General features: G+C 45.5%; 1 long non-coding RNA gene across 2 annotated transcripts; it reads right to left on the bottom strand.

Annotated features, from left to right (window-relative positions):
- Positions 1–14,557: 14,557 nt before the first annotated feature.
- Positions 14,558–17,074, bottom strand: LOC115247355 (uncharacterized). Of its 2 annotated transcripts, none has more exons than XR_003886427.1 (3): positions 17,030–17,074; positions 14,883–15,045; positions 14,558–14,763 (listed from the first exon to the last, which is right to left on the bottom strand). It is a non-coding gene; the product is annotated as an uncharacterized lncRNA (long non-coding RNA). The 2 variants fall into 2 exon arrangements; XR_003886428.1 differs by lacking the exon at positions 17,030–17,074 and adding an exon at positions 16,374–16,498.
- Between the last annotated feature and the right edge of the window lie 8,118 nt (positions 17,075–25,192).

Below are 25,192 nucleotides of genomic sequence, written 5' to 3'. Positions count from 1 at the left end.
GCCCTATTGTTCTAGAAGCAAACCTGAGCTGTTGATAGTGAAGCAAGGACAGTTTCAGGTGCCGCCGTCTCATTAACCTTACCCACTATTGCCCCCCCATTTTATTGCGGCCCATTTCCCAAACATCCACAGCCTTGAGGTGCGGCGCCTCTTGGGGCAATAGGAGCACATTCTCGAAATAGATCGTAAAAAGACGGGCAGCCGGTAGCAGGCCGCGATTGTCAGCAACAACACAGTTCACAAGGAGCGCGGCTATATTGTTGTGACACGTGCGCAGGGTTGCTCATGCATTTGTGCCCGATGCTTGCAAGAAAGAATGTGCCTGGCATTTTGATGTGGTGTGGCACGTTTCTGTCAGGATCCGGGAGAGCGTGCCTTTACTTGCCGTCACTGTTGCACAGGGAAGTTAATTGCCACAGAAATGCGATGAGGCTTTATTTTGTGTCTGGCTATATGTGAAAGGCAGGTGCGTGGCGGTAGCCCAAGGTGATGGAGCTGAAAGGCATTCAAATGTATAACCAGTCAGGCTCTGAGGGGAGGCCAATGCATGGTGAAGGTGTATTATGTTACCAACGTGTAAAACTGTGCTGTGATCTTTGTTCTGTTATCTCAACAAGTTCACCCCCTTGAGTCTTGCGCACAATGAATCATCTCAATAGACTATGACCAGTGAGATAGATGACCGAGTTCTTAAGGTCGCTGATTGTGAGGCGGGCGCCGAGGATAAAACTGCAAGGGCAGTGAAACACAAGTACCACGCGGCGCCTGAAGGACAACAATATGATCTTGGCTTGAACGATGAACGGTCGCGAAGACCCGTATTTAAGAAAAGTGCACCCTTTTTTTCTGATTTACGGCAACCATTTCTGTTGGAATGCTGGTTTTGGTGGCGGGCCAACAGAACCCAACAGAGCATCCTTTAAAAACTATTTGCAAAAACCGTCTCCATGCAGGACCAATCCATAACTCCACTAAGCCTCAAGGGTCCCTCAGGCCATATTTCTAAGAGGCTCGAGGGTGAAGGCTGTATATTCTTTGTGAGCATCTATGTCTTTCACTGGTTAGAAATGGCTTACTTGATGCTAATAAGCTTGCTCCGTCATGCTTAGACTGTCAGACCTGGTGCAACTGCATGCTAAGATAGAGAGCCGACATTTGGTAATACCAAATCCCACAGGTCCTCGACTCCACTTGAGTTTTAGCATATGAATGAGCTTAAGTGATGCAAATAAATTTGCAGAAAACTTTCTATCCTTCTGTTGGAAACTTTTCCTCCCCCAACGTAAACCCATCTATGTTCTGAGCCGCCTTTTCTGCCTGGAGATAGCATCTGTTCATGGCTGACTGGCCTTACATTTTGTGTTTGGTGATTGGCAGTGTCCAGCAGGCCAGTTCCTTGAAGACTCCCCCTGTACTGTCTGGAGGTCCTCCGCTATTGATTTCCTGCCCGTGCTCGCTGCTCGACCTGCCAGTCAACGTCGAGAACAGTGGGATGTCGTCGGGAGCGAATGGACGACGCCTGATGCCTGGCAGACGGGTAACTGATGCCACTGAAGGGGGGAGAGCCAGAACATGGGGGGGCACACGCTGACCCTCGTCTTTATTACACACAGAGGGAGGGAAAAACCGAGATAATTTTAAATTAAAAAGCAACGTGGCTTCGACGTTTGGAGGAGGGCTTCTGAAATCCAATCACTTTTTTGTCGGGCGAGCCGCCTCCTGCCAGTCGATGATTCACCTTCGGTTATTTTCTCCTTCTGTAAAGTGCAAAGTGTGACTTACTGTACACATTCGATCCAAGTAACTAGTGTTTAGCTGTGGGAAAAAAAACCTTCAGAACTGCGAACAGACGCCTAGAGACTATCAAGAAACGTCACAGCCCCAGAATTGTGCCGCAAGGACTTGAAGGGGGGCACAGAATAAATGCAATCTCTCTACAAATGGCTTCTGAGTGAAAAAAAATGCTGCTTCTAATTCAAAAACTTTGTCTCAATGCCACTCAAGGCGCTCTTGGTGTGAGAGCTGACTACACTGAAGGGGGGGGGGGACTCATATAATTGATATAATTAATGACAAGAGACATGAATTTCTTATTTTCTTCAAAAGATAGTTTGTATCAAGGGCACCGAGCTAAACTGCAGGAAAAAAAAACAACCTTGAAATGAAATTAAAGTTTGACTTTATTCTCAACAACTTTGAGATTCGGCAAAGCAGAACTTGTGAGCAGCGATGTCAGGCTGAAAATGTTCAGCAGAAACCAGTTATTGCACACACTAAATTAAATATATTTCACTAAAAATGTGTTTCTCAACGCCTTTCCCCGACATTGATAACCCACTTAAATTATTCAATAAATGAAAATACTTGACATGAATTAGACTTTTGTTGGTTTAAAACTGGCACTGGGGATTTGTGAAATGATCTAACGCCGCTGTGTCGTTGGCTTCTGCAACATTAAGAAGCCCGTGTTTCACTTTTAATGACGCTGATGAATAAAACGACATTAGAGTGTGCATTAAGCCCATGTGATAACTCACGTCTGGCCTTTTTCTTTTTATTTAAACTGTAAATTTTGCTGTCGCTAAATACATTCTGACACAGTTAACAGAGTTAAGCAAGAAAACATGATGAATTTTTCATCAGCTTGTTGTTGTAATGGCTGCTTCTGCCCATTAATGTGTCCCGCAGTAATCCGCACGGACCAGACAGCATGAAATATAGATCTCCATAAATACTTCATGTCTGCTTTGCTCCTAAAAGTAGGAGAAGCATCACCTTTTTTATTTTACAGCCACCGCGGATGAAACTTTAATAATTGCAGGTGTTTAACACGCCGCGCTGTCTTTTTCAAAATTGATATTTCTACCTTTTTATTTCTGCAAGACACCAAAAACTTTAATAATCATTTTCAAAGGAGCAATTTGAAAGTTTTTCATCCAATAACAGCGAGGATGGCCAACACGGGAATTCAGCTGATATGATGCTATTTTGTTGTCAAGGGTGCTGCTGTCAGCACAACTCAAAACGTGGCGGCATGAGCATCAAGTTATCTGCAAAGGAAACACTTTAGCCGCAGCTCTTCTGACAGCTACGAGAAACCGCCATTAGTGCATTATGCATAATTGTACGTGCACTACTATCAAGTGTCAGGGAGAGACAACAGGCAGCACGGTTCCGTCCACGATGGCGTTTGTTCTTGCCAACCATCAGCATTTCCCTATGTAAATGGAGGTGCTACAAAGGGCCATTTTCCAATCTGCTGCCATGAAATCACTCCGCCCGGCTTGGGTAATGACCCACCTTGAAGGAGGATTTCCACTCAATTTCCTGAGGAAAGACAACAGTAAGTAAACCAAAACTGTCCTGGACAAAGACTTTCAGAAGATTCATTTGTGTAGGGCACCGTACAGTGCATGTATATCCCCTGCAAACAGCAAGATGGATTGCATAAAATATCAAAGTAAATCGGGTTTTTGAATTTTCTTAGTGATTATCGATTGCTGGATGCTCCTCCTCCACCTTGGATGTCTGGTAGGACATTCTATCTGTCCCACAATCATATTCTGGTTGACTAGCATCAACGGAAACAAGGTCAGTTCCAGCAAAAGTACAATGAGCTACCTTTGCCGAGTATCCGTCTCCTTTTGATCTCCCCTTTCATTGCTTTGATCTGCCCCTCAAGTGATTGGCTGGGATGCCTGCTTGACTGTCGTGTCTGCTGATTGGATGAAGCAGGTGTGAGGGGCTACCCCTCCCATCAAGATGCACTTTAGTGTAATTAGACAGTTCCACCCAGCAGGAGTCTTGCTGACATGATCCCAAAACCTCGATTAGAATCATTTTCAGAGACAATTTACCTTAATAAGTACATAACAGACCACTGGACTTAAGCAAACAGAGATTAAATTTGGGACTTGTAATTTAATTACAGCTTAATGGGCACATGCAGAGCTGCTGGGACAAACATAAATAGATTTTTAAAAAGAAAGAAATAAAGACAGTAAGCTTGTGTCACAGTGTGATATAAAAAACAAGTTTAAGAAATCCCCACAAAGTGATTGAGTGAAATCCATATACAGAGAGATAAACTGATTCTTTCAAAAGTGCATTCAGTCTGACGGGGTCAAAAACACCCAATAATATTAAGGCCAAGGGTCTTTGTGGGGGGGCGGTCTAAAAAAGGAAAAAAGTGAGACCTGTCTCCCCAAATGGCCACCTCAGAGATAGCGCTCTTTAATATCTGAGACAGCTACGCGTAGCTCCAAGCTACAGGCATTGACAAGGCCAACCTGCAGGGACTGGAGGAGATAAGCGTGGCGCGCAGACAAACAACACTTGACTTCTCCTCTTTGTCAGCTACAGAGGCGCGGGGATTACCAAGTCAATGACTGCTCTTCTATTTGAATACAATATCTGTTTAGGAGTAAGAAAAGGGAGGAAGAAGAAAGGGACGTTAAATTCCCACTAGAATGGGATCAATCATCAACTAATTTTACTGGACTGCTCATGTGAGACACAGTTGGGAGGCCTGGGCTCCCCTGACGGGGCCCGCTGCTGTGCAACGCTGCATTAGGGTTTGTAGCGTGATTAAACTGTTTTGTTTTACCCTCGTTGCACGAGCACACCACGCCATGTATGGGGAAGCGCAGAAAAGAGTCGGTTTGAGGCCGCCTCGCAAACATAAATGATAATGAAACATTAAAAATAAAAAAGGAGCGCTCACATTTCTCATTTTCGGGATTTCATACTGCCGGGAAGAAATGTTCAACAGCAAAAAAAAAAAAGAGACGAAAGAAAAAAAGCTTCGATGCTTTTGAGGGTTTCTTCCAATTCCTGTCACTCGACTCAAGACAATTCTGCCAAAGGAACACCTGGTAATGGTTTCTCTGCAGGGGGGCTCCCAATCCAAACCTCCTTTTTGTTCTTTGTCAGGGTGCAGTGTCACACACACGCGTTTGTGTGTGTGTGTGTGTGTGTGTGTGTGTGTGTGTGTCTCCTTGCATTAGCGACATATCGGGGAACAACAGACTAATTCTACTAACAAAGTGAGGACATTGTTGCAAAGCAGGACCATTTTGGCTGGTCCCCTCTGCTTAAGGGGTACGGAGCTGGCTAATGTCATATATCTATGAAAGTCCCCACAAAGGCCAAAATACAAAGATGTGTGTATGTCCGTGTGTATGCGCCTGTGTGTGTGTGTGTGTGTTCCTCAAAACCCAGTATTGGTATCTTTGCCTTTTTAGGTGTAATATTCAATGTCACTGGTGATAACATCTTCAGGATTTGTGCCCAGAGCATTTATTTATTTTAAGATCTGCCTCAGTAATGTATTCTTATATTCTTGACGTAGGTTTCGGCCTGGAAATTTGCCTTAAATGTGCTGGCAAACAAAACATGGGTGCTTTAGAGAAAAAGGTCTTCAAGAGACATTTCTCATATAGACTGTTGACTTTAACACTGGGAGGAATTAAACTCGGAAACCAGAATAATCAAAAATATGCTTTTTTTCCCCTACCAGTGATGTTTTTCATAAACGTTCATATTTATATTCAGCTGGGAAAAAAAACACTTTGTCTGCATTGATTGCACCAGGAGGCTGTAATCGCTCATCTTGTGAACATAAATTTCACATTTGCGTTGGAATGCAGGACAAAAAAAAATCCCCTAGAAAACACACTGGATCTATCAATTTGTCATTAAATAGTTACATTTCTTCAGAGCTTTTTTTTTAAATTTATTTTTCAAACGTTGCTGAACTGGGAGGGGTCAATGCAACAAAGCTGTTTGGTAAATACAGCTGAAAATCCGCAGCCACATTTCTAAGGGAGAATGAAAACCTCACGCACTGTTCTCGCCTGCACAAAAGATGCTTTAAAGAATATTCCGATCCATGACCTTCAGGTTTGAATCCCATGTTCAAAGCAAACAAAACGCTGCCATTAGAGCGCCGCCATCCTGGCAGCAAGTCAGATTTCGATGATAAACAACATCCATCCATCATCTGACACTTATTCCTTGTTGGGGTCACTGGGGCAGCTGGGGTCGTTCCCAGCAGTGACTGGGAGAGAAGCAGGGGAATACTCACATTTAGACCTGATGTCACCCTTACAGGCAACAGCAGGAATATTCCCAAACCTTTCATGTTCCAAAATAATAACAATAATAATAATAACCTCAACTTAATTATGAACCACTCTTTATATTACATCTGTAAGCAATACTGGCAGAGTACGCCGCAACAAACACCCCTCACAAGGAGAAAAAAAAGAGAAAAATGAAAGGATGTGGAGGGCGAGAGAAGAAACTGACAGATATTGTCGTCCTCTCTTTTTCACACTGTGAAATAGTGATGTCCTCCCAGGTGATTGGTTTGGCAGAGGAGAGATGGACGGAAACAAAATGGGGGGAAGAAATATGAAACACGCAAGGGGAGAACACAGATTGGGCTTCAGAGTGGATGATTCCAGCTTTCTGTCACGCTGAGATGAAGACGTGTGTCCTCTGACACGCACCGTTTATTACCCTTTAAGTGCCAGCATTATTACCCTTAAGTTAAACTCACAGCGACTCCACCGTTCTTCTCTCACATATTTGTGTTTTTAATTCCATTGGCAGATTATTTTAGGTTATTTTGTGAGACTTTAAGTCAATCATGTTGAAGTGAAACACCATTCTTCTCTTCATTTACAATGTTTGTACTCTATTTATTGCGTATTGGCTTGCTGTTGTAAATCTGCGGCTAACATTTGGGGTTTTGACAGAGTAAAATTGCTTCAGCGTTTATATTTATTATATTTTCCACCAACGGTAAACCTGTTACAGTTTAAAGCTGCTTTCTGAAGTGGGACCTGCGGGGGTCTGGAAGTTTGAATTTTGATTTTATTGAAATGATTTGATTCACTGTGTGAGATTACGTCTATGTTTCATGAGAAAATAACTGTTATTCCGATCTGATTTAGCGTAATCGTGCAAGTCATGCAACGTTATCAATGATTTTTTCATTTGTTCTCCTTCCAAAAACCATCAGTCACATTGCTGAAGGCCTCTCTGTCTGAAACTGGAGTAAATGAAGCTGGATAAATGTCAGAGACGAGGAATATCCACAATTTTACAACTGCAGATATGCTGCGATAATTCACCATAAACTTTCAACTTGATTTGAGTCAACAAAAGGCAATTCTGTGTGATGTAACACCTAATAAATGTTGATTCGCCTCACAAACTACTTTGAAGAACAGAATTGTTGCAGTATGACATGTGAATAAATGCTATCGGAGACTGAAAAGACAAGTAAAAACAAATAAGAGGAAAAATAATACATACAACACACAGATGTACCGGGGGAAGTATGACTTCTCCCGTCCATGCATCCCTCCATTTATCCATCCATCTGCTCCTGCTAATTGGGGTCTATAGCCGCACTCACTGGGTGAGAGACAGAAACACGTCCTTCAGGAGGTCAGCTGTCCAACAGAGGACACAAACGGCGACATTTGGGAGCAGTTTGATGACCCAGTGGTCACCGTTGCCAAACCTTCACTTTTATCCTGCTGTTGTGTATTCCCTCCTTCCTCCCACATCACTCTTTTGCTGCGATGCGCCTCCTAAACAATTCACACTCTTACTGACAGTGATGGACACACAGGGTGCTTTTCTGTCAGGTGCTGACCGCCAATTTGACAAGGATTAGTGTTAAAAGGGGCCAAAACGATGATGAGAATACACCCGGAGACGGCACGGCGTCTTTGCACATCCCTAATTTATCCAACATCAATCAGAATTGGAGATATTCTGCCAAGCGTTTGTATTTAAATGTGTCAAAATGAACCAAAAACACAACCAATAGGTGACACTGGGGGAGCCAGTGGCGTCAGGGTCGATACAGTCGACCCTGCTGTCACTGCTGTGCACTGTGGCCAGGCAGAACAAGTGCAGAGCAAATAAAGCCCAAATCCTTCTGATTAATGTGCATTGGATGTTCCCTCCAAGTTGTGATCGAGGTGCCTCTTCAAACATCGGTTTGGCGATAAGGGGGCCTGGCCGGCCGCGCCCACCAGAGCGGCAGCAGCCGTGGACGTTCGGGACCTCTCTCTAAATACAGAGGAGGGAAGAGTAGGTGGGAGAAAGAGGAAGAGAGGGACAAAATGAGACCGAGAGGAAGACATTGGCTGCTGTGTTAACCGCTAATGGGATGCTGTGGCTGTGTACGCGTGTGTGGGTGGGCGCACGTGTACTTGCACTGCGGAACGATGGGGGACCGGGTCCAGGACTGATGAGATGCTTCAGGGATAATGCCAGCCGCCGAGTTGATATGTGATTTGGGAGAAGGCTTTATGCAATTTTTTACTCATTATTCTTAATCACATAATTCAGCGTTTTCTTCACACTCTCCTTCCTCTCACTGCCACTCCAACCCCCCACCCCCCCACTGCTCCCGTTCTCTCTGCCGCCTTCTCATATCCCCAGTCTGGAGGCTGACAGTGACAAATAGTGGAACACCAGAGCAGTATCTCCACATGACTGGAGGGACAAATTATTACAGGTTATTTTCCTCTTCGTCTCAAAAGTCACACTTATTCATGTGGGACTCTAGAATGTATAAAAGCTTTCCTTTTAAGACGCTTTTGTCAGTTTATGGATAACACATTGTTTGCTCATCGTCAGGGCTGAGTATTACCACGCTATTAGATCAAAGGAACATATGAGCACAGTTCTTAGGGCGGCTAACAGCTTAACTACCAGTATTGCTTTCACAGTCCTGGATTCAGTACTGCCAGATTTGTGTTAAACAGCAGATTCATTGATCGTTACATTTCCTCAAAAAAGAGACGTTTTTGAGAACGAATCCAGCTTCTTGCGTTGCTAACTGTTTTTGCTATTTTTTTAATTGCTCCTTTTGTTCTACAGTACGTCGGTTCGCAATAACTGAACGGTGAAGAAATCGTTTTGATCGTCCGTCCAGTGAAAAATGCGTCAGAAATTTCAAATCGGTCATTCAGAGTAGACCCTCCTCAGTAGGCTAGTCGGGGGTAAAGGACAAATCTGTATTCCTAGGTGTGCGCTCCATCACAAACATGTCATCCCTCCGTTCGGAGGAAGGCTCGTGTTGCCGAGATGCCACGCTAGACAGCAAACCGGTGGACTGCATAATTTTCTTTGCCGCGTCTGACACCTTCTCCATATGTAGACCCTGGACTGGGCTTAAGCGTGATGGCTATGCATCATTATGCCTCAGTGTGCAGGCGGTAACCAGCTCACGGCTGACAGTTGTCCTTGTTTTACATTTGTCGCATAGATTCGAATCCCCGCGATTGACAGAGCTGGAGATTGAGTGCCAGAGACCCCAGTAAGAAGAGAATAATTCAGACTGGGAGTTGGTCTTTAAGACTCCTTGCAGCTTCACGAGGATAATGTTGCCTTCAGAAGAATACGGCGACGTTTGCTGATGAATCACTCAAAGTCGGGCACAGAAAAGCTCCTCGGGGAACCTTCCCGTAATGGCTGTTTTACTTTCATTTCCTGCATTTACACCACCATAAAGCTGCCCCGGCAGTCGCATTTAGTCACATCTAATATCCACGCACCTTAATTATAGCATGATGATGATGCTAACTGTTTAATAGACAAGAAGCATTAACATTTATGCACTTGGGCTCCCTGGCCACCCCGCATTTGTCTCCAGAAGCTGTAACAGCCCACTGTGTCTAATAGGAGGAGCAGATTGTTGCATTTCACCTGATGTTTACATTTATAGGTGCACGGCCCTCCATTACAGTAGTTCCTGTTGTGGTTTGGAACTAAGTCAGTCCAACAAATGTTCCATAAATTGCGCAAACATGCCAAGAAAGACATCCTGTAGTATGTAACGGTCAATTGAGAACAACTAAATGAGCATTTAAACTATGATTACTCCAGTCAGAGGTGATATGAACCATTTTCCAATCGACTCCGGCCATTTGCGGAGCGTGGAGAAGAGAAGAACGAGGCCGGCGCAGGACAGGTGAAGCAGCCCGCCTCGTGTCCAAACTGCACATCGCAGACACTCAACCCACTGAAGTGAAACCTGACATGCTGAGTGGCAGAAGAGCGCAGATGGATAATCACCTCTGACCGGAGTCGCCAGTCGTCCCCGGTGTTCTCGAGGCAGCGATCGCGCACGCTTGACTCTGCCAGGCCCGGCCCATTATTTTCCAACCGGGCGAAGGCCACATGGCCGCTGCAGGTGCATTACGACTGCTCCGTGCATTAAGCATATGTCAGGGCCAGAGGCAGACGTACGCCACCAGCCGCTAAATATCTGTCAGAATGGCTTTACAGAGGCTACAGACGGGCCTGTGGCCAAACCCTTTTGGACTGGAGTGTTCGGAGCCTGGTGTGTCTTAATGGGGCCCAACGATGGAAAAACCTGACGAAGTAATAACTCACCTGGATCTGTTTAGGAATCCACAATCATCACCTGAAACCTTCCTAAAGCCTGGATGGGATCAAGTCTGATCTGTTATGCTCCCCTCAGAGAAATGGGGTGAAATGAACAACTTAGCAGTGAAAATCCCAGAAAACGTAACTCCGTTTTTAAAAAAAAATATTATATTATAACATTGATCTCTGCCTCGGACTACACATCATTCGTACGCCTGCTCCCTTCCCCAGATCCTTCCCAGTAACTTTGGGAATCCTGAATCCTATTGGAATACGCAGCGAATACAAAAGCTGCTCTGTTCATTTCAGAATCAGAGAACTTCTACCGCCGCCGTTGGGCCGTCCTTTCGATCTGGTTGTGATGAAGTCAGAAACCAGCCGCCCGGCAGAGTCAAGAGCTCCATTCAAATTCTGCTGAGAGGAAATCTGTTTCCTGGTAGGCTGGAAGAGATTTGCCTCTCTGGCGGCTCTGACAGCAGAAAGGAGAGAGTAATTGCGAAGTGAGCGCCGCTCTCTCGCCACCGCGTACGTCCACCTTCGCAGTGTGAAGGGCGCGGTGGCATTTCCCTCCGAAAACACGGAGCGGGGGTGCGCTGCCAGCTCCGAAGTGGCCGTTGAAAAGTTAAATAAACTGCAGCAGGCCACTCCGCCACCAGATCCACCATGAAAGGGATCCTGACCCGCTGGGGGTCTGGTATAAAAAGCTCTATGAAAACTTCACAGCCAGCCAGCCAATAACAAGAGCAGCGGGAACACACAGGCCTGCTGGCTGCTGCTCTTCTGTATGATCACGGCCGGGCCGCCCTTCCTGCCGGAGCGCTTTATCGTGAACACTGTGCTGCATTATCTGCGTTTTCTAAATGCCACCGCTCACAAAAGGGGGGTTGTTTACAGCGCTGCTGCTGCGATTCCGCCGTTTGACCATTCGTCTCACCTCGCCACCACCTCCGATATACAATTTCACAGACACTATCGAAGATAAGGAAAGATTTAGCTAATGCAGGGTGGATTTAGCCAAACTGCAGCCGTTAAGTGATTTATGTGGGACCGGTCTCCAGAGATCTCCTCTTCACGCAGGCCAGAGGTGCCTGGACGATGCATGTCCAGTTAGAGGGGAAGATTTTTACACTTTTGCTCAAAGCTAGCGTCTCCGTCCTCATACGAGAGTGGGCTCGATTCACTGTTGTCTCATGTGCTGCCGCAGGTGCCGATTTTCACCTTTTCATCTCGTTACAGTCGGGCCGTTGTCATCTATGATATCACAACTCATAGCAATAGTCAGTAGCGAGCTAACAAGTTAGCAACAGGGGTCAAGATGAGGTACAGAGCTCTGCCTCGTCCCCCTGGTCTGCATTTGGCGGGAGCTCCACTTAAAAGGTTGCATTCCGGTTTTACCAGCAACAATTCCCTTTTTTAGGCGTAAAGCTACTGACAACAGACAGAAGCTGGAATCCAACAGCGGTAATCCTTCCATCTTAAAGTTTTCCCGCATTTCCGCTTCGGTCCTTCGCTGCATATTTAGCAGTTAAATAATGAAATCCCTGAAAACAGCGGCCTCCAACAATTGATCAAAGGCTGCTTAATTTTGTGCATTAATTAGTACGGAGGTAATGAAATGGCCCATCACTCTCCTCATAAACCAGTAAACAGTCGGGCAGAAGAAACCATCTTTCAGGCACAAGCATGATGGTGTAAAGGCACAGTTAATCATCTCGCCCCGCGTCTCTCCCCCATTTTGTTTAATGTTTACCACCAGTAAAATGTTTTATTTATTAGTTTTGTCATAAAGTTCAGTTTCACATGAATCTGGCGGCTCATGCATGGCGCATGAGCCGTTGGAATTAGCATCTCATTACTCGCAATAATTAGGCCGATGGAGGCCAGATGTTGAGGGTGTGATCCATGCGCAGGCAGAGAGCTGGATGCAGTTTTTATCCCTGATCACTTACACTGGGAGGCCGTAACGGTAGCGTGAAGCGCCAAGCGTGGATGAGTGACACGTGCAAGTTCACACGTGATGACTCACTGGGTTGCGTATTTCGGGTTCGATGAAAGCGGCGCTAATGAAGCATTTATCGCAGTTCCGTGATTTGATTTTCATGTCAGAGACAGTTTTGCTCGCCAAGAGGCGTAACGAGGATGAAGACGACGACGGCAACGTAACTGCCATGTTCGCCGCTGTGCTTCTAATGTAACAACGCGAGTGTGAGAGGTTCTGTTTCTATTCCGGTCTTGTGCGATCCTGAAACGCGCTGCTTTTTTTTGTTGTTTGTTTAAACGAACCTTTAACGAAATGACTTTCTTATAATCTGTGTTTGCTGTGGTTCAGCAGTTTAATCAAGATTTAGAAGGAAAGAAAACACACTTTCGGCTAAAGCACTGAGGGCTGGTAATACAAATAAAAGTTAAAAATAAATAAAGTTAAAAAATAACAATAATAAACACAATTAAAACGCACCATTTAGCACTTTTCCACCCGCGGCTATGCTGCTAGTTTTCGGCAGAAAGGAAAATGGCGATGCCCCCCCTCCCTCCCTCATGGAACGCCGTAGGGTCGACCTCTCACAATTGACGTGCGGCTCCCAAATACAGCAGACTGGTCAATATCGCCCGGGACACGAGCTCGACAGAGGTTTAGCAAGCTGCATCTCAGGAGTCACAACTACTTTTTAATTAAAAGTTTGACCTCTCGTCACTATAGTTGTATGTTGTTTTATAGTTTAAATGTGAAACAGGCCTCAAGTATCTACAGCTGCTTCTGTCATGGGTCTTTATGGTCCAGGAAAGCAGCACAGGATGAATAATGAATGGAAATGAATCGTGATTAATCTAAATGAATCCACAGAGGCCCTGTGATTAAAAACTGCAGTGGTTCGACAGCCCCGGGGTTAACCTGTCTCAGGATCACTGCGCGTACTGATGAGGCTTCAGTCACATGCAAAGAAATATCGCACTTTTCCAGGTGAGGAGATCGCTCCAGTCACACTAAATGTTGGATGGATGTTTTGGCGTAGCCCACATACTTCCGTACTCATCCTCGGTGAGGCTTTGTGTTCTAAATTTGGACCCCCGTGGAAGCTAATTATTCTTAATTAAACCCAGATTATGCGTAAATGCTGCCTCCTGGATCTGATTAGCAAACAACAATATTCACGCCTAATATCCTCATTAGTTTTCTTAAAAAGTCAAGGCTGCACAATACGTGTTTTTTCCCGTCTGAGTGAGAACGAGCCGGTGTGTGCGTCCCTAGTGCTGGTCCAGGAACATGCGGATATCTGGTATTTGGATTGGATCAGCATCCATGACTGACAATTAAATACAAAAGCTGCAAAAGTTTTTGGACGTGGCTGATAATTACTTGGTGGCCATGTCCTCTGTGAGGGGGCCGTTCCAGGAAGAGTGCAATAGTCAACGAGCGGGAATGATTCATGACTTGGTTGCATCTCCACTCGCTCTTCAGTCTGAAACATTTTACTCATGATGGCAAATTAGACAGAAATGAGCTCTTTGGCTCCAGTCTGGATGGCTAAAAGAGGAGCGATGAGGAGAGTTCTGTGCTCCCTCCTCAAAAGAAGCTTCTCGACTCACACGGCGTTCAAACTTTAAAAATTGTCACGACTCATCCATTAAGCCACACGCATCCGCCGTCATCAGAGGCCAAACTTGACAGATGAGGATGAAATGAAGTGTGTCAAACGCGGCAACAGTGATCTCATTCCAAAGACATTCCTCTCATAAAACCTATTTCGGCAGTTTATTATTGATTGCTCCTCAGCCCTTCGTTTGGGGGTTTTGTGTCTGACGTGGCTGCGATTGACAATGGAAGCCGATGTAGAATTAATGACTGGGCTGGCAAAGTCTCGGAATTTGATTAGCGAAAACATTAAAGTGCTTCTGAGCGCATCTTATCTCAAATGCTGCACTTTGTCCTCTCCCAGGGTTCATCCCGGCGACGGCGAGATTATTATTATGCCAATTTGTTGAAGAGGGCTGCTGTCGTGACAATGGACGGATAATATTCAAATCAACTCTTATTGCGGGTGTTTAAAATAAACCAGCGCTATTTTCTTATATATTGACTTTCATTCTCCGTTGATTTGCTAGCACAGAGCTAAACAATCTCTGATCACAGGCCGTATTATTCTTGGAGATGCGGTCACGTCTTTGTCATTCCGCTCGCACAGACTGATGGGATTCCGGCCCGTAATGGTCGGGTTATATAATATAAATGCAAATACACCCTAACCCTAACATCGGTGTCGTCACTGGCAGCTCCGCTGGATGCTTCCAATATCTGGCATCCTCTGGAGGATCTGCGATGTTTATGTGTGGTTACAGCAACTCCTGGGTCAAAAGAAAGAAAGGATAAAGGAGCCGTGAACGCTAAAGGTCACTTGCATATCACCTTTTCAATAGATTGCATTCAGCCTGCTTAGTGCTTCCTTTTGCTATGAAAATCCTACGTTTGTCTCATGAGGGGAGCCGAATGGTGCAGAGAGAGGACGAAATGCCACCTTCTTTTCACAAATATCGCGCGGGTGTGGCTAGCCGGGAGCCTCCCGCGCACGACGATGCGGCGATAAACAGCGCAAATGTCATTCATCAGCTGCACAATCACATGTGGCACTAAAGGGGAAAAAAAGCAAATAACATGGAGACAGACAGCCGCAGAGCGGTTTTGGAGAGCAACTGGAAACAAATGGTTTCGCGGAAACGCATTCCACCGTAGGGAAATGTAATAAAATATGCAAAAAGATAAATAAAAACAATAGCCGTATGACTGTTTTATATTAGCGTCCAGTGCCTGCCGGGCCTCTAATGTTTCCCATCCATCAGCGCTTGCTCCTGCGCCTCCCCTACCTCTAAACAGAACCCACGGAACATTAATAGATACTTAGAAACATTAAATGAAACCCTGGGTCACCGCCTCTGTGCGCTGAAAACAAGAAGTGTTTGAACGGATTTTCAGATTTGAGTATGTTTAATTAGTCTCCGGAGCCCCCCCTTCCCCCATCACATCACATCGGCTTTGCTAAAACAACGTAGCTAACCAACGGGAGCACATGGAAGCTAATGATCCGTTCTGAAAGATGGGGAGGCGAAGGGAAACTGTGTCAGGCTAGCAAAAGTTTTGACACGCAGCAGGATTTTTAGAAAGCTAGCTAAATGACCACCGGAGCTTGGATTCCTTATTATTTGAAAGTTTTACAAAATTGTCTGTGGCGTAGCAGGCTAGCAGTGATTGAAATGCTAGTCAAGCCTAAAAATTTCTATTAAGCATCATGATGGTTGAGCATCTTGTACCTGGGTAATCATCTGAGTAGAAAAAAAAAAGAACTTCTCATATCAGGAGACTCAATGTTCAAATTTTGTTTCACCTTTTAAAGTGAAAGAGCCTGAAGCAGGTGACGCGCGCAACAAAGGGGGGTTTTATTTTAGCATTTTTACACAAAGCTGACCGTGGGGGAAAGAAAACTCCAGTTTGATCCCACACACAGTAGAGGACAAAACAGGCCCCTGACCTCTGGGAGCCGTTTGGACAGACAGAGAACGTCTTGTTCACAGGCGAGTTAAAGTTTTACTGTGAAATAAGGACACGCTGAACTGGAGTATCTGGAGGAGCCTGTGAGGAGTACATCTCGTCTCGCGCCGCCTGCCAATCATAAACTTATGTAAATGTGTTCGGGGACATTCATGGAACTTTGGTGTTTTTAGCATTTAAATATTTCCTGGAATTTTGGCATCTGGTGTTTGCAGCAAGTTAGAGAACAAGGTGAGACAGAGGCATCTAACTTTAGCCTCCAATATAGGAATTTAGCTTTGCAGCTCCCCGACTCCTCGTTTGTGATTATCGGGAGATTTTAAATGCATGAAACTGACAAAGTGGAGAGGGAGGTGTAAAATATGTCCGGCATCTTTCATTGGGCATTGATTTTATGTGACAAATACCCTACCTGACTCAGCCCATTCCACGGCACAGCGACTCGCCCAAGGACTCCTCGCCACGTGGACGCGAGGAAGCGTCGGGACAGCGGCCCTTGTGATTGGATGATCTGCCCAATCTCCGGAGCCCCCAATCCCTTTAAACCATAAAATGTCTGAATCATGTTACGTAATCGCCTCACCTTTCTTTGAATAAAACCATATCATCTCCAATATTTCTACATCCCTCTAGCCCCTCGCTTTAATTCGCCCCACCGCGGCACAGACGCCGCCTCTGTACATCATCATTTAATATCCATTACATTTCCTAATAGGAAAGCATTGGCGGCTCCTCCGCCCGACTCGCGTGGCTTCTGCTGGGCAGAAAATTGGTAAAGTTGGAAGAACTGCTCTCATCAGAGTGGAAACTTTTTCTCAACAGGATATCGTATTTCAGTAAATCCCACAAGTTAATGACTGCTGTGCCACAGAGGATTGCTCTGTTTTTTTCCCAGACACCAGATTTTTTTATTTTTTTTATTTTTGGAATTCCCAGGATTCTAATTCGAAACCAGAACAGCAGTTTTCCGAGCCTGAATCCCAGCTAGCGCGTGCCGGCTCATTAGCTCCGGTCACTGATAGAGCGCAACACACATAAAGAGCCCTGCACTTTCATCCTCATCCCTACTTTAAACGCTCGAAAAATGAAGAAATCGGCCTTCTATTTTTGTTCTTTCTTTGTCTTCGGCTCCATTTTTATCCTAAACTAACTCACATTTAAGGCGAGAGTATTAAATGTTTTATATGTTTACACTAAGCGCTCGCTTTTATGCTTTGATGCTGGAATCAAACGTGCCTCAAAGACAGCTCATGTTCGGACATGAAACATCTGAGCAATGAGACGCTAAAAACTTGCAATTCATACACACACCCACACCCACACCCACACACACACACACACACCCACACACACACAGAGTCCAGGAAACACACACACTATAACGTGGCAGCCAGCTGCCCCTGAGCGCCGCTGTGAACCAATCGCACTTGCTCCGCTTCTCCCCTCTGCCTTCGCCCCCTCAGCACTGACAGCTGCTTCCTAACGAAGCCCACCCCGCTCCGAGCGGACCCCGTGATAATGAGGTTCTGCCCAGAACCGTGGGCAGCCGGGGAGCGATGTCAACAGCTCAGAGCTGACCTCCTGAACGGGCCCGCTCCCCCCCCACCCACCCTCCACGCCCCCTTCAGAGGGAGCTGCGCCTCACCGTTTTGGGTGGAGAGCAGATCTCGCCCTGGGGGGTGGAGGTGTCAGCTCATGTCCAGAACCAAAGCAGAGCATCAACATGTGGTTAACACACTCCCAGGTTCATGCAGCTACAGTCGTTAAAGACTCACACTGATTTCTATTCCATTTCCAATAATTTGTGCATCCTGAAACCAACTCTGGTGCACAGCTTCACGTGGCCCTGACAAGCACGCCTGAACTTCAGTCCTAATAAGATGCACGAACGTGCACCCTAGATTGAATTATTTCTAGCGTAGCTTTGGGAGCTTTCATCCACCGTACAACCAAAACTCTCTTTAAACGTTGGGTCCAAACAACAACTGTTGAATCCTTTTACCAAGTTTCCGTTGCGTTGGAACATAAACATTCCACTAACGCACACGGCCGATGACATATTGCGCGTATCTCTTAATGCTCGGAACTCTTTAAAAGAACGACCTTTGTTTGCTTTGGTAGTCGTACAAATTTAGAATTAATCACGGCGGATAAGCTCGGCAATCGACAACAGACACCCTCTGTTACGAATAAGTCGACTAATCTGCACCAGCTTACAGGCTGTGAGACTCGAATTAGAAGAGACAACGGATAACTGCGTGGGGAAAGAAGAGGGTGAGGATTTCCAGCGCGGCGGCGTGGCGACTTAAACGCGAGTCTGCGACTTAATGGAATTAATGGAGTCGTTCTGCAAACAGGAGAAAAACGTTAGCGACTCCAGTGAATCTGCTGCAGAATGCACGCTCCCATACTCGCCATCTGATATTATATTTATAACTGTGTCATAAACTGGCAGATGGGAGCTAATTGTAATGACTGTAAACCTCTTTATGAAGTCCTCCCCTGGATTATATGGGTATTCTGGGCCCATTTGACTTCCTGTTCATGAACACGTTAGCTAACTGATTTTTTTTGTGCTCTAAAAAGAACAAGCTACACAAACAGGTGAACATATTAAATAAACTATAATATATACATTGAACCCTAAGTCGCTTCGGCTTCGCCCTCTTCAGGACTCGGTCATGGTGGCTAAAGAAAGCTAACCTTTGTGCTAAGACTGAAAACCAGCCCAGAATCTTGACTGGTTAGTGAACACTGAAGTGACGACACTGAAGTGATGTCCATTCCATTTTTGTTTTTGTAAATTCTGAAACCTTGAGAGACTCGGGGTGACTGATGATTGGACATTTGGAGACTATCTGGGAGGTAGTCCAACTGTCCAACCTTGGCTGAGAGAAATCTAGTTCTTCTGCTTCCCGAAGAGCTCAGATAGCCTCATCTTGGACATTTGTCTTTGGACGTTCCAGCAGAATTCACCCGAGTGGCTCCAAACGTTTCCAAAACAAAATCTCGATCCTCTTTAAAGAAGATGGCAGCACAGGAGGAGACTGGCGGAAAGTCCAGCTTATTCCGTCAGTTTGGAGCTGATCTGAATTGGTGATAAAAAGCTTCTGGACGGGTGTGAGTAGATGTGACACGAGCACTGCAGGAACCTTGAAGCATGTGATGGTTCACGTGTCAATTTTCAGACCATCCTGGAAGAGCAACAGGTGCTGTCTCACTGCGCTTTAGATCCAAGGGTTCTCCACTTTGGCCCGTTCCTCAGCTCTGACATTCTAATTAGCTCAAGTGAAGAACTCTCTGGTGCTGTCAAGAGCTGGGGAGACGGAACCGGCTGTTCTTCACTGGATCATCTTCTTTTTCTGATTGCAGCTGAGTCTCATCTTAGAGCAGTTGGGACTCCATCAGTCTTTTAAGTCCCTCGGATCCAGTTAAAGAAAGTCTAAATATGGAATGCTATTAAACGTGTGCTACATGGAAGAACCCTCAAGGTTCCTCTACATTACCTGAGAGACTACAGCATATATGAGACATCTGGGGCATTTTTTTTAATAATGATGGGCAACTGTGGGGTTCATTTTTACCTCATACAACAGTAAAACTCCTCATGAAGCCACAACAAAAGTGTGTTCCACTCGAAATCAGATGTTTAGTCGGAGCGTACTGCCAAGGAAGGAAGAGCAGGTCAGAAAGTGAGAGACTCCCGCTAACATGGTGGCAAATTAGCCGCTGGAGCTCGATAAGAAAGATGGTGGTGTATGGAGCCGGGCGGGATGATTATTACACATCCACGGGGCTCAGACGCTTCCAATGATTCGCTCACGCATGTTAGTGGAGATAAAATCAGATGGATCGCGTGAAAAAGAGCCAGACTGCTCTGAAGCAGAGATGCTCCTCACATAAAGGGATTATGGGGTTTGGACGGTCCAGCAGCGGTTGGACATGTGATAACATGTTAGGATCTCATATGTGGCGTGTTGCACACGACTGTCAAACAATTCACGTGCACCAGAGAGCGCGCAGCACACTGTTAGAATAAATCAATAAAACATCTTTTAAACTTTTCCTTATTTGATTTAAGGATGATTATTTCTCACTCCACAGGGTTTCAGACTGTGATAAGAACCAAAAAAAGGCTTTTTTAAACTATAGACACACATATTTACGAGCATCCAGTGAAGAAAAGACCAAACACATTCAGCAATAAAACTCAATGCCCTTCCCTCCTTATTTTCCCGTCCAGGCCCATTTTAATTTCCTGTCAATCACCCACAGCATTAATAAAATCTACATCTCTTTTTCAATTTGTAGCCTCAAACCTTTGTGGGGGGGGGGGGGGGGGGTTATCTTCAAAATGCTGCCTTAAATTCAAAATAACGGCTCCTTTATTCATTTTATTTATGATGGATATCCTGCCTAATTTCCATCGAGGCAGGACTCCAGCCCAGGCCTTTCTGTGGATGCCGCCGTTCCCAGATCTGACAGGCCGCCGATCATAACACGTTTCACGCCTCGCACATCTCTATCAAGTCAAGAATCGTCGTAATCTGGGCGTCTTGTTCTGCCTGAACTTTTGTGGAGTGTTTTTCATGTAGAGGATGGGAAGCCGCATGTGGCGGAAGACTGTCCAGTAAAGCTGAGCCACGGGAGGTAAAATCCTCTTCACAGTGTGAGGCGAGCTGGATACATGTCGCCATTCTGAATGAATAATTTAATCCTCAAAGTGTGCTTCAAAGCTGCTCACCAGGTGGCGAGTCTCCCAACAGCTGCCTCGCAGCCCAGCAGACAGCCGTGTCGAGTCCAGATCAGGGAAAAAAATGTTGAAAAACCAAAAAACACCTTTTTTTTTTGCCAAAATGTTCCACAAAACTGTGTTAAGACGATAACATTGTGTTTCGGCACAATCGGAACTGGCAATAGACAGCGTTCTTTTTTACGTTCAGCTCCTCTTGATGGGGACAACAGTGACACGGCGGTGAAGGGAAGTGTTTTAATCGAGTTAAAACCACCGGAACGGGGAAGTGGATGAAACTGTTGGGGTTTTTTGGGGTATTCCTGTGAAACAGGAAGGAAAACTTCCATGGAGTTTGTCGGTAAATACACAAAACTCCACCTGACCATTAAGCGCCAAAGCGGCTCGGCGATGCTCCAACAGCAGCCGAAGAAATGCCAGCGGGGATAATTTGTGTCTAGCTGGGCATTTGGGAAAAAAGGAGGGGTTTGGCTCTTTTTTTGACGTGTTGTAACTGGCGCCCCAGACGAGGCAGTACACAGACGCACCTAAATATAACCCTCATTATACAAGATGTCACTGTAGCCTCGTGACACTTGTGGCATAAAGAAAACAGAGGTCGCAACAGACGTAAAATGTGTCATGAACGGACGTGATGGGCTCTGAGGGGAAACCACGAGGCTGTTTTTAGCCTGACATGTATTCCCCCCCCCCCCCCCCACACTTGCCAAAGAGAATCCAGAGAATTTCTAGGTTTTTTCGCAGCACTTTCACTTAATTTTTTCATTCAGAGTAGTTTTGCAGTTATTAATGTGCTTATGTGGGATTAGCATCCCAAAGAAACCGCGAGCGCGTTGCGAGGAAGCAACGCCGTGATGCATGAAGCCATCTTTTCTTTCCGGTGACTTATTAAACACAGATACAGTGGGAGGCAAATGATGGAGCTCCTCCAGAACTCACTACATCTTCCCACTTAACAGGGAGGTGAGAGAGCGCCAAACCCTGCAGGCTGACAACTCACCAAACAAATCACGACAACACATCCACAGGCAGTCCACACTAAATTGTTGCATTAACCCCCAGGCAAGGGTCCCTCGCTCGACAATTCAATAAGCGTAGATGCATTCCTGCGCGTGCTAACAGGAAGCTAAGGAAGTGGCTGCCCACGGAGCACGTCGGCGCCGAGCTGAGAGGGTGTTGGGGGTCAATTGTTTTCTGTTTTGGCTATTTTCCGTTGCCTCTCCTGCCACAGTCCAAACACTACATCTGATATGTGTTTTTTAAAATAAAAGAAAACGTAAAAATGGAGAAGCTGCCCCTGGAATCAGGAATTAGTGGTTCATCAATGGCCTGTTTTATTGGAACGGTTCGATTTGCTGCTACTTGCTGAACCGCTAGTGTCAACATTTTTTTGAGGACATTTTAGATTGTGATTATTTGGAAACGATAAAGAAACACATGCGTGATCACAAGTTTTGGAAATTTTGATAAAACATTGATGTAATCTCTCCTTCTAGAAACTTTGTTTAAAAGAAAAAAGCAACACTGATCTCCCAGCCCCTGCAAACATTCACTTTTTGCGGTTGTTTTTATGATTTTGCACTGGCGAGCTTCGTATAAATAGTTCCGATCCAGACGGACAGAAAAAAAATCCCCAATCCGACTTTACTGCTGCTCTTGCCTGAGGAGGTCCGACTGCAAGACGAACGTCTAGAGACATTCCTGGTCACAGGTGAAGGTCAGCAAGAGGAAGAAAATGGCTTCATTACATCTCACTCTAATCTTCACATCAGATTAATTTAGTTTCAAATTAATCTGAAACGTTATTTGGCACAAAAGTTTAGTCAGCCCTCCAACGCTGTGCTAAAGCTGCTGGATATGGTGGTCATGAGACATTCACCCCCAGCACCATGCTAATCGCTAATAAGGTGAAATGGATTTACCAGTTAGCGGAATTCCATGGGATTGCTTTTGGATTTGGGAAAACAGAAATGCAATGTTGATATTTCGTATTATGGAGAGAAAAGCAGCCATTATGAGTGCTTGGAAAGCCAGACATAACAGTTCCAATTAGCAGGTTATGGTAATTCTGACATTTTCCCCTCACATTTAATAATTCCATCCATCCATCCGTCCATCCAACCACTTAACTGCCGCTTAAATACCAAAATTATCTATAGAACAAGCAGCAGCACTGTTGGATGCTGGTATTTAAATCTTAGATTTTCATAACAGGATGTAATTAAAAAAAAAAAAAAAAGGTTCCTCATGATGGACTTTAAGCTCAGTGTGAGAGAGAGCAAACAGAAGGTGCAGCGGTGGAGCAAATGCAATATTTGTTCCCTCACATGTAAATAAAGAGGATACATATGGAAACGTGCGGGAGGTTTATGTTTTATTGGCTAATAAAACAGACGCGACAGCTTCTGGCCGTGCAGGCGTCAGTTAAAAGCTAGCTCTTATTTATACATGCAACGTTCAGCACGGCCCCTCCCGGAACCGCCTCCCGCTCCTGGACTCCTTTCTATTAAGTCAGAATCATCTGCAGCCAATGCAAAATGAGGAACGAGCGGCGTCCTCTATGCACAGAGATGTGTGCATGCGCCACTCATCCGTGCGCTCTGTTACAAGTTTATTGGATTTGCTTTGCTGACACCTAAATTTAGTTATTTTCTACTCGTCAGAGATGTTGAGTCCCAGCAGGAGGATACCAGTGTTTACACACACACTCACACACACTGCCAGACTTAACCAATTACCCAGCTCCCTATTTTAACCACCCTAACCAACCCAATGATCCTGACCTCAGCTTTAAAACCAAGTCTTAACTCTCAAACATGCCTTTTGTGGTTTGGGGAGACCAGCCAAGATGGCCTCACGTTTCAAACACGGCCCCATTTTGCACGCAGAATGAGTATTTCTGTACTCAATACGTAGTAAATGTACACACACACACACACACACACACACACACACACACACACACACACACACACACACACACACTCCTTATTCAGCTGTAATATTGGATCTCTGATCAGGCTGTGGTGCATCGGTGCTGAACTAAGAGGAGAAAACCCGAATCGACCGAAAGCCGCCGCAGATTTTGTGCTTAATGAACATGTGACGGCTGCGTTAATTATTGGATTCAGACACGTGAAGGTTATGCGTCAGTCCCGCCTTATCTGGATAATCCCTGATAGCGTGGGGGGCCGCTGATGATATCTGATTCCTCTGCTGTAAAAACCTGTTTTGACTGACCAAATTTAGAAGCTCCGTCCTGGCAGCTCACACCTCATGAAGGCAGACCATTTTTACAGGTGCTGGTATTTTCTTTTCCTCGCCCCTTCCGTCCACTTTTCCTCTCCTTCCCTACGCTATTGAAAGCCCCTTCCCCTCTTATAGACGTTATCTGACAGGAAATCTTTGAGAGGCAGCGCTGTGCTAACTGCCCAGAGATTTCAACTGTCTGTTCTTGCTGGAGGAGAAGCTGAACGTTGGCCTCCTATTAGTCTAAACACGCGAAGCCCGAACCCCTCCACCCCCGATTCTCTCTCCCTCGCTCTCTCCTTCCTATTCGTTTCCTCTCCTAACCCTTCTCAGTCTCAGTGAGGAGGGGTGGGGTGGGGGCTGACAGCTCGCAGCGTCCCAGGCTGTCAAAAAGGGCCTGTTATTCAGCACCCTCCCTCTGGGACGGTGGAGAACACACACACACACACACACACACACACACACACACACTTGTGAGGCATGCACACACTCAGAGAACCGACTCTCGCGCAGGCCTTTGACACAACACACACCCACGCACCCTCTCCCTCCCTCCCTCTCTCTCTCTCTCACACACACACACACACACACACACACACACGTGTAGACACAGTTTTTTTTTCCCTAGACACCCACAAAATACTCGCCCATACACAAACTTTTGACTGTTCTTAGAGGATGTTCTGCCTGTTGTCAGCATTCCTCAAAAGATGCTGACATTTTGCATACACTAATCAGGATCAAATGCTTTATCCATACAGACACTAATTTACCGGCTTCTCCACAGCCGGGCTGACACGCGCTTTCACTCTTTATGGAGTCCTCTTGTCAATCCGCGCGATTGGCTGAAATTTACCAATCATTAGCTGCAATTTAATAATGCCTGCTGAATCGCGGGAGCTGACAGGTGTCCAATCAGGAGCTTGAGACGTATCCTGGGAGATTTAGGAATGCGAGCTTTGCAAATGGAGCTGCAGGTGCCTCCGCAGCTGTATTCCCAGGTCCATCCAACTGCAGCGCGCATACCAAAAGAGACGGAGCCGCCGGAGGTTTTCGAAGGATTTGCACAACAGATATGGGAAATAAAAACTTTTATGTAAATGTCCCAAAGATAAAACAGCAGAAGGGGGTTATTTGGATTAAAATGTTTTTAAATGATTTACAAAAAAAACAATGATAACACTTGAATTTAAAGGAGCTTTTGAAACTGTATTTGATATTTCTATTCA

Source organism: Takifugu rubripes, chromosome 20, assembly GCF_901000725.2.
Source record: "Takifugu rubripes chromosome 20, fTakRub1.2, whole genome shotgun sequence".
In the NCBI taxonomy this organism is placed as follows: Eukaryota; Metazoa; Chordata; class Actinopteri; order Tetraodontiformes; family Tetraodontidae; genus Takifugu; species Takifugu rubripes.
The sequence above is the reverse complement of the archived record's forward strand: the minus strand, read 5'-3'. Positions and strand labels throughout refer to the sequence as shown.